This window comes from Podarcis cretensis, assembly GCF_951804945.1.
Source record: "Podarcis cretensis genome assembly, chromosome: 3".
In the NCBI taxonomy this organism is placed as follows: Eukaryota; Metazoa; Chordata; class Lepidosauria; order Squamata; family Lacertidae; genus Podarcis; species Podarcis cretensis.
In genome coordinates, this window is record NC_137172.1 from 61,977,618 (window position 1) to 61,986,280 (window position 8,663).

The 8,663-nt window shown below is 39.7% G+C and overlaps 1 long non-coding RNA gene across 1 annotated transcript; it reads left to right on the plus strand.

Moving 5' to 3' along the window:
* The first annotated feature begins 561 nt into the window (after positions 1–561).
* Positions 562–5,868, plus strand: LOC307213483. The gene is made up of 2 exons (XR_013837536.1): positions 562–651; positions 5,662–5,868. It is a non-coding gene; the product is annotated as an uncharacterized lncRNA (long non-coding RNA).
* The last annotated feature ends 2,795 nt before the right edge of the window (positions 5,869–8,663 follow it).

The following is an 8,663-nucleotide window of genomic DNA, read 5'->3' on the forward strand; positions in this document are numbered from 1 at the left end:
ATGAAGTGATGCTTAAGGAGGGTGGGAGAACATATACAGGGGAATCATAGCTATATTATAACATTACACTATATACAAAGTCAGAACAGTTTCTTTCAAGCTCCTTTGGATGCTTGCTGTTCAATTTCATCAAAATTAGCTTGAGTGTTTGATACAAATTGCAATAGCTGTAAATATTTGCACATATGCTCCATGAAACTTGCAGACCTTGGAATGCCTTGCTAACTTTGCTAAATAGGTCTGGCAGATATGTTCAAAGGTGAAGCATGAAAATAAGCTCAAATTCTTGTGGGAAGGTTTACTTTAGCAGAGTAAAACAATCCCCTTTATAAGCTTATGCAGGGATTAGCTTGTTGCTGACTCGTCTGAGTTCTACTAATAAAGATGCCTTCTTGGTTAAAAATCCTTTTGAATCCCTCTTAAAGAATACACACACAAATCTGATTCATGTTACTATAAAACTATTTTACTCTCAGATTCATTCAGGTTTACAGAACTGTACCTGAAGGCAGGCTTAGGTTACATAACAAGCAAGTAAACTATACCAAGCAAGTAAACTATATTCTTTCATTTTCTGCAGAAGATTTTCAGCCTATCATCTAGTATCTCCTTTTTCCATTTCATCGCAGTATGGCTGAGGGTTTCAACAACGTAAGCATAACTTCTGCTAATAGCTGCATTAGCTTTGGTTTGAGCCTCCCATCTTGTGTCTGATACGTGTTTAGGAACTTTTGACTCAAGAGACAATAATTTTTTTAGCACTGCCCAACTATCTATAAAAGCTGAGGAAAATCAAGAAAGCTCATTTATTGTGTGTGTGTGTGTGTGTGTGTGTGGAATCACTGCATCCAGGCACGAGTCAACTGTGGTACATTCAACTAGATTTAGCGAATGTCCAGCCATGGAATAAACTTTGCTAACTTGTTCCTTTCCAGAATGTTTTTGTTGACTGCTGCCATACTTTCCAGCCATATTTGCTCTATTGCCATATGGTTTTCCTCTACATTTACTGACATCTGTTTCAAGGTCACTGAAGCAGCTCAGTCATACTTTCACCAGTGTGATCTTTCATTTAAAATAAAACCTCAGAAACTATTCAACTGGTAATCCATCACTAGGAGAAATATATCTAACAATGATAGTCAGTTGATCAACACAGGAAACATCAGGAGTTGAATCGACTGATAAACTAAAATAACTTGCCTGTTTGATGTTGCTCAGTATTGCTTCTCAAATTGTATCAGCCATCAACTAGATAATGTCTTCACATATGGTTTTGAATAAGTTGACTAAAACCTTTACTTCCACACTGATTTTTGTGAGCACACAGGAAGGGACCAAATGTTTCATCATTTCCCTTGGAGAGAGAAGCTTGGCATCTTAACACTACAATTGCATGGGTCAACCTTTAGACTGCTTGACATATTCAGCTGTGTCATTACCCTCTTATATCTTGCATAAACCTAGATCTGGAAACTTCAGATAGAGACATTCCTCTTCTCTGGGAATCACTTTATTGAAATGCTAAGTACAATTATTTCAAGTGTTTAAGACTAACAACAACTTCCAAAGTTTTGTAATTAAAGGAATGGGTACCACTTCATTTGCTATTCCTCTGTGTTAATTTTGAGAGCATAGAATTTATTAGCAAATATATTAAAATAATACAGCACAGATTACAATCTGGAAAAAGAGGGGAACTCATTTTTCTGAGATCTTTTGTCTGTGATTTTTGTCTGATCAGTAACTTTGCTACTATGTGGAGGATTATATGTATTTATGATTAAATCAATAGCTCTAAAATTGAAAAGTGCTCAACAACTGAGAATAGCAATGTAAATCACAGCAGAGGCTATTTCATTTCATGGTGAAAAACAGTAAAAATCTATGTCAAAGTTTAATACAGAATAGATCATGATATATTTATGGGGAATGAAAAGCAAAGAAATCATTTGAAATATTTGTCTTATTGGGAGTATAATTAGGAAAGAAAATTGGATCACTGGAAGATCTTTAGAAAAGGTAAGTGCAAAATGCATTTTAAAAAAATGAACAAATGAATGAGTCTAAGATAAAGGGCAGAATTTAGGATTTATCATTAGCTTAGATTTGGAGCAGAATCCTATTCTTTCCTAATACCACCATAGGAAAGGACACTGTAAGATTCAGGAAAATTGAGATCAAGTGATCTAAGCTTGATCTGTTAGCCTGAGCATGAGTCAGTATGTTGTCCTGAGGCAGCTAATTGGAAGCTGTGTTGCATCAACATCGGACAATTATAATTATGCAGCCATGCCAGCCTATTAACATAGCTACTTAGAACGAAGTTTTAAAAATGAGCAGGGAAAGAGAGGCAAATTATTCATTATCCTCAGATGGAGATGACATCTTGTGCTTACAAAAAGCATGGATCGGAAGTAAAAGCATACCATATCCATTGCTTAGTTCCAGAGTCCCTGTTTTTACCATTCACTTACTGGCTATAAGATAGGAGTGCAACTAGCCCAGAAATCAAGCCCAGAACAACGCAGGGCAGACATAAGCTGCAACAAAGCATTACAGCTCGTTCCCCAAGACTTTGGACTCCCATGCCTGAGAGCAGAGGAAGAAAGCCGTGACTGGAAACAAAGGCAAGAGCACAAAGCGCTTGGCAGAAGCAGAATGCTTGCAAAAACAATAACATCTGACCAAGGAGAACAGAGCACCACAGAATATTTGAAGTGAGCCATACCCACCAATGAAGCACATGAAACTCAGAGTGGTGGGGGAGGGGATTGTGAGCTTTCTCCTTTAGAGATTAAGTCAACAGGATGAAAACAAGAAGTGCAAGAGAGAAACAGGCATGTTAAGTGCCCTGATATGAAATAGCTCAGTCAGTAGAGCATGAGACTCTTACTCTCAGGACTGTGGGTTCGTCCCCACATTGCAGGAGCTTGGACTAGATGACCCTTCTGGTGCCTTCCAACTCTACAATCCTATGATTCTATGAAAGTGAGGACTACAATATTGTAATCATAGCATTTTAAGCTAGCCAATATATTCAACCATCCCCATTTATATGTCACTTACTATTCACAGATCTTGGATTTACATTGAAAATTCAAAAACATTATCAACATATACAGACATATAATAAGCACAATTCCAGATTATTTGCCTTAAGAAAAATCAAAACACATAAACATACCACAACCCCAACAACTATATTAAAAAGCATCATGTCTGAATGAGGCATATACCTCTTTCAAAAGCAGCTTTATACATCCATTTTCGACTAACATGCAAAGCTTTTGAATCCATAGGTGCCCTGTTCTGTTCAATGGCATTAATAGATAATGTTTTGTAAAAATGAAGAATTTTCTCTTATACAAAATACAATGTGAAGTTCTTCTGTGTGCAAGACCACAAATTACATGGTGTATCTTATCATAACATGTCTTACAACATTACGGTGATGATGTACTTGTGAAGATCAACTGTGTTTGGACAAGGCAAGCAGATAAATACCGTATTTTTCACCCTATAGGACGCACTTTCCCCCCTCCAAAAATGAAGGGGAAATGTGTGTGCATCCTATGGGGCGAATGCAAGCTTTCGCTGAAGCCTGGAGAGTGAGGGGGGTCGTGCGCACTGACCCCTCTTGCTCTCCAGGCTTCAGGAAGCTCTCTGCTAGCTGTGGGAGAGCTGCGCGAAGTCTTGCAGCTCTCCCACGGCTAGCGGAGAGCTTGCCTGTTCTGGGGGCTGGCGTCGGGGGAAGCTCGGGCTTCCCCCGCCCCAGCCCTGCACCTGGGGGGAAAAAAATAATTTTCCCCCTTTATTCCCCCCCCAAAAAAAACTAGGTGCGTCCTATGGGCCGGTGTGCCCTATGGGGTGAAAAATACGGTAGGTACCACTGTGGTGGGAAGGTAAGTGGCATTTCTGTGTGCTCTGGTTTCCATCACGGTGTTCCGTTGCGCCAGAAGCGGTTTAGTCCTGCTGGCCACAAGACCCCGAAAGCTGTCTGTGGACAAACGCTGGCTCCCTCAGCCTGCAGTGAGATGAGACCACACCCCATAATTGCCTTTGACTGGACTTAACCGTCCAGGGGTCCTTTACATTTACCTTTACCTAGATGCCATCACTCCCATGGCGCTGTTCATTTCAGTAATGAAATATGTTGGGTCTGATAACAACATTCTATCTGTATGGTTTTGCAAATAAGTGCTGCCAGGATAGAAGCACATAGAACTCCCATGTACTATGATTCTATACTCTCTCTTGAAAGACCTTATTTTCATTTCTATGTCATCTCACCTTGTTCTATTTTCTTATTATCTATTTCCTCTGATTAGATAAATGGAAGGTATTTCTCTCTTCTCCCCCAAGTCATTTAGGCTGCACTTCTGTTGGCCTTGAGAAGATGTCCTAGGAGCCATAAGACAGAGGTTGACTTTCAGAGAGTGTGAACTGACCTCATGGGGCCCCTCCCTATCACTGCAGGGACCTGTACAGGGACCCTTGCCCTCCTAAGGTCAAAGCTTCAGTGGTGTCAGAGGCAAAAAGGAACTGAGCAGGCCAGGGATGGGTCAGGGGAAGAAGTGGACCAAAAGAATCAATAGCCTTCCCATGCTCCAGTGACAAAGCTTAGTGTGTGCAACCCCCGCTCTCTCTGCTTGTGTGTCAGTGCCATAAGGGAACAGAACACCCAAATGGGGCTCATGTAAGTCTAAGACAATAATAGACAGACTGGACCATCGCAGTCACCTTTTCCACAGTGTGAGCAATGGAAAACAATGGAACACAATGGGAAACAGAAGAAATAACCAAATGATTACAGAATCTGTTGTGTTTCCCCTTATTCTTTCAGTTGTGAACACGAGGGATGAAAGATTAATGGTAATGTTTCTGTCACAATGTACAGCTGCAGATGTTGCTGGTAAATACAGAATGCCTTGGCTTAATTTGCCTTTGGCTTTTGTTCATTTGTGTCTCAACCTTAGTATCATTTTTCAATACAATGCTCAATTATATTTGCCAAAAGAACAGCTTTATGGATTTTTTCCATTGTCTTCACATGAAAAGCCACAATCGTTTGTGACATCAAGACAATAACTCAGCAAGAAACCAAAATACTACAATGGTTTGTTAGCTACCGATGAGCGGGAGGGAGGGTGGGAGGAGAGTTTCTCGTTTAACAACAGAGAACAATAATCTTTTACTGAATTTTGATAAACATAACAACATAAAGGAAGAAAGAACAAGGCTGGTATGCTGCTCCATATATGATGCGATGCAGAACATTGTAATATGGCATGTACACAAGTATGTATCTGTATGCAAAAAATGTTGAGTGCAACATGGGGTGTACACGGGGCTCAGGTGAAATGATGGAATTCTGATCAAAGCTTTCCCACTCCGTGAAAAGTGAATTTTGGGGCACTATACACAGGGAGAAAAGCATTGATCCATTCAGGGTGAGGACAAAGTTTCATGCTCTCACTCTGAAGTGCCTTTGTGGCACATTCAGATGGGACCCATTGAAATTAATGGACCCAAGTTAGTCATGTCCATTAACTTCAGAGATGGATTTACTCTGACTAGCATTGCATACAACTTTATGTAGCCGGACAGATTTGAATAGGTAGCATCATGATATCACACTCGTTCTATGATTCTTGACAGGTTGAGATTAAACAGCGAAGGAGAAAAAAAACCTGAAAAATGGTGTCAAAGCAGCAGCAGAGAAGGGAAAACACTGGTTGCAACTCAGAAAAGGCTTTTGAGGCACATTTTGTATTCCTGAAAATGTTATTTCCATGCCAATAATATTCACAAGTTAAAACACAGCATAGGGTGGACAAATAAATTCAGGGTTTTGTATTTGCAGGAGAGACTCTTCATGCAGACTATACATATTGGTTCTTTTTGTTGTGATATGGAATGTAAGGAGGTTTGATGAATTCATTTTTTTTTCTTATTCTGGGGTGAACCAACCACCCAGACTAATAATGTGGATCATCACATAAGTTACCATTTCAGGTTTGCACTTCTCCAAATTGTGCAATGTTATCAGCTCAAAAACACACCGAGTACATTTTAAAATGTATATTTTAAGATTGAAAAAATATATAGAAAAAAAGGATAGAACTTTATTTATGTATGCAACAACGGCAGCAAGAATACTTATTGCAAAGTATTGGAAGACACAAGATCTACCCACCCTGGAAGAGTGGCAGATGAAGGTGATGGACTATATGGAATTAGCGGAAATGACTGGCAGAATCCGAGACCTGGGAGAAGAGTTGGTGGAAGAAGATTGGAAGAAATTTAAAGATTATTTGCAGAAACACTGTAAAATTAATGAATGTTAAAATGATGTTGGACTGAAAATAAGTGGCATTAGCAACAAAGTTAAAAAGAGCATGCAAAAATGAATTAAAAATTTGGTGAAATTATAGGGTTAAAATATGCTAAGATTCAGAGTTAAGATAAATGGAAGAGGGTAAGGATTTGCTGATTTGAATATTTTAATGGGAATACAAAAAGGGGAGGTGTGAGGAAGTCAAAGAAATAAGCTAATGAGTTCAAAGTTATAAAAAATGGCTTTGTTTTAACTTTCTTTTTTCTATTTCTCTATTTTTCTTGTTTTTTGTATCTTGTATTTTTGTTCGAGAGTTTTCTTCTTTTTTGTGTTTTTCTATGCATTTTTGTACTTTTGATTTTGTAAAATCTTAATAAATATTTTTAAAAAAGAAAAAAGAAAAAAATATATAGAAATGTGTATTTTGTGAAAACATAAATGTTCATGCAGACTCCCCCCCACCAAAAAATGCAGATTAAGGTGGGAACAGCACATGACAGAATGATGATGAATGAACACATGTGAAAGTGGCTAGAGAAAGACAGATCCATCCATCCCCATTGAAAGGGGCTTCAGATTTTAATCTTGGAATCAGCTCTAGATACAACATTGCCCTGAGGCAATGTGTGAAGTTATATATGAGGCTTCATCTGCACTGTACAGATTCAGCCCATCACCTCAGTTTCCATCTGGTCTCAATGCATAGATAAGTAAGAATGGCTCTCCCTCTTCTCTTCCCCTTTGCCCATTGCCCTGATTTCAGATTCATGTCCAAAGCATAGGCTGTTGCCTTCTAGAAAACCCCTTGCACTAGCCATGTACATTTCTATAGCACCTATATAGCCGCTAGCTGCATCATCGTTAGTGAGAATGGCAGAAAACTCTTCAAGACTGCATGGAAATCAGGCTGTTTGAAAGCCCAGTAACATTTTTAATTAATCCCGCCAAGCTCTCTGGTGTACGGTATTAGCAAGTCTAAATGGAAGGAGATCAACCTACTAATTACTGAAGCCTGTTAACTGTGCCTGGCCTTGTAAACCAACCTCATGCAGCCAGATGCATCTTTTGGGCAAAGGGGACATTAATTCTTTTCTTTTGGCAAGTCATGTGCAGTGGTAAAAGAAACCCAGATTGAAGTGGGAGTTCCTCTTACCCTCACTGTTTTTTTATTTTTTTGGAAACGACACTCTGAGACTAGATTACCTGATTTGCTTGCTTGCCTCCAATAACAAATTCAATATTAACTAATGAGCATGTACACACTTATACCAAGGACATGCCTATGGGTTTGTTCATTTGGGTCTTGATTAGATTTATGCAGTACATTGGATCTTTGCAGTCCATATATGCAAGAGGATTCAGATCATGCTCTCGCTCCCCACTGCCCAGCAGCCCAATACACACAATGCACAGAGATGATTGCAGGCTGTCAGAATTAACTTTCCCAGCTCTGTGAGTCTTGGCAAAATAGATCTCATTGACATTTTGCCTCTGGGAGATTTGCTAGATGACAGGTGGGCTGAGCTTTGGCTTGTCATGCCTGGAGCCAAGGTTGTAACTGCTAAGGAGTATTCAACATTGTACCAGCAAGGCTGCCAAGAACTGAACTTTTTAGAACAGGAAAAGGTATGATCAGCCCTCCATGATGATAGGCCTCACTGTGCATGCATCAATTTCACAGTGAAGAGTGTTTATGGTGTCTAGAATCCTATGTGACGTTGCAGATGATTCACATTCCCTGCTGCGGTTCGGAGTCCTGATTGCAATCCCTGCACAAGCAGCTCTTACACATTGGGAGCTCATGCTGATGATTCCAACAGACACAGGTGCTTCTTTCTGTGCTGTCGTTTTACTGCTTCCCATTGAAATGGAAAGGGCAGTCCCTCCCATATGGGAGAGTTCCATTTGTGCATTAAAGGATCTGACCCCATAAGCATTTATTAGATTGCGGTTCATGTCCTTAAAACCAAAATCCATTCTCATTCTGCATACATAGTATACAGTTATGCAGGGCACATACAGTAGAATGCTTCCCACAAAAATGAAAGGCGTTTGTTTTCCACAGGCCTCTGGGATTTGTACCTCTGTGATGACTGTGAGATGAATGTGTGATACAGGAGATTGAGTCCACTGCTGTAATGCAGTTCTACTCGATTCCTTATTATTCAGTCTAAAGAGTACAATAACACATCCCTTTGGAGTGGGTGGGTGGGGAGTACAATTAGACAGGTGCTGTAGCATCTGCGGAGCAAGAGGTTTAAGTGTAAATACGTCATGGTAATCATTCGGCACAAGAAAAATGGGGATGTGTTTGTAATTGCAT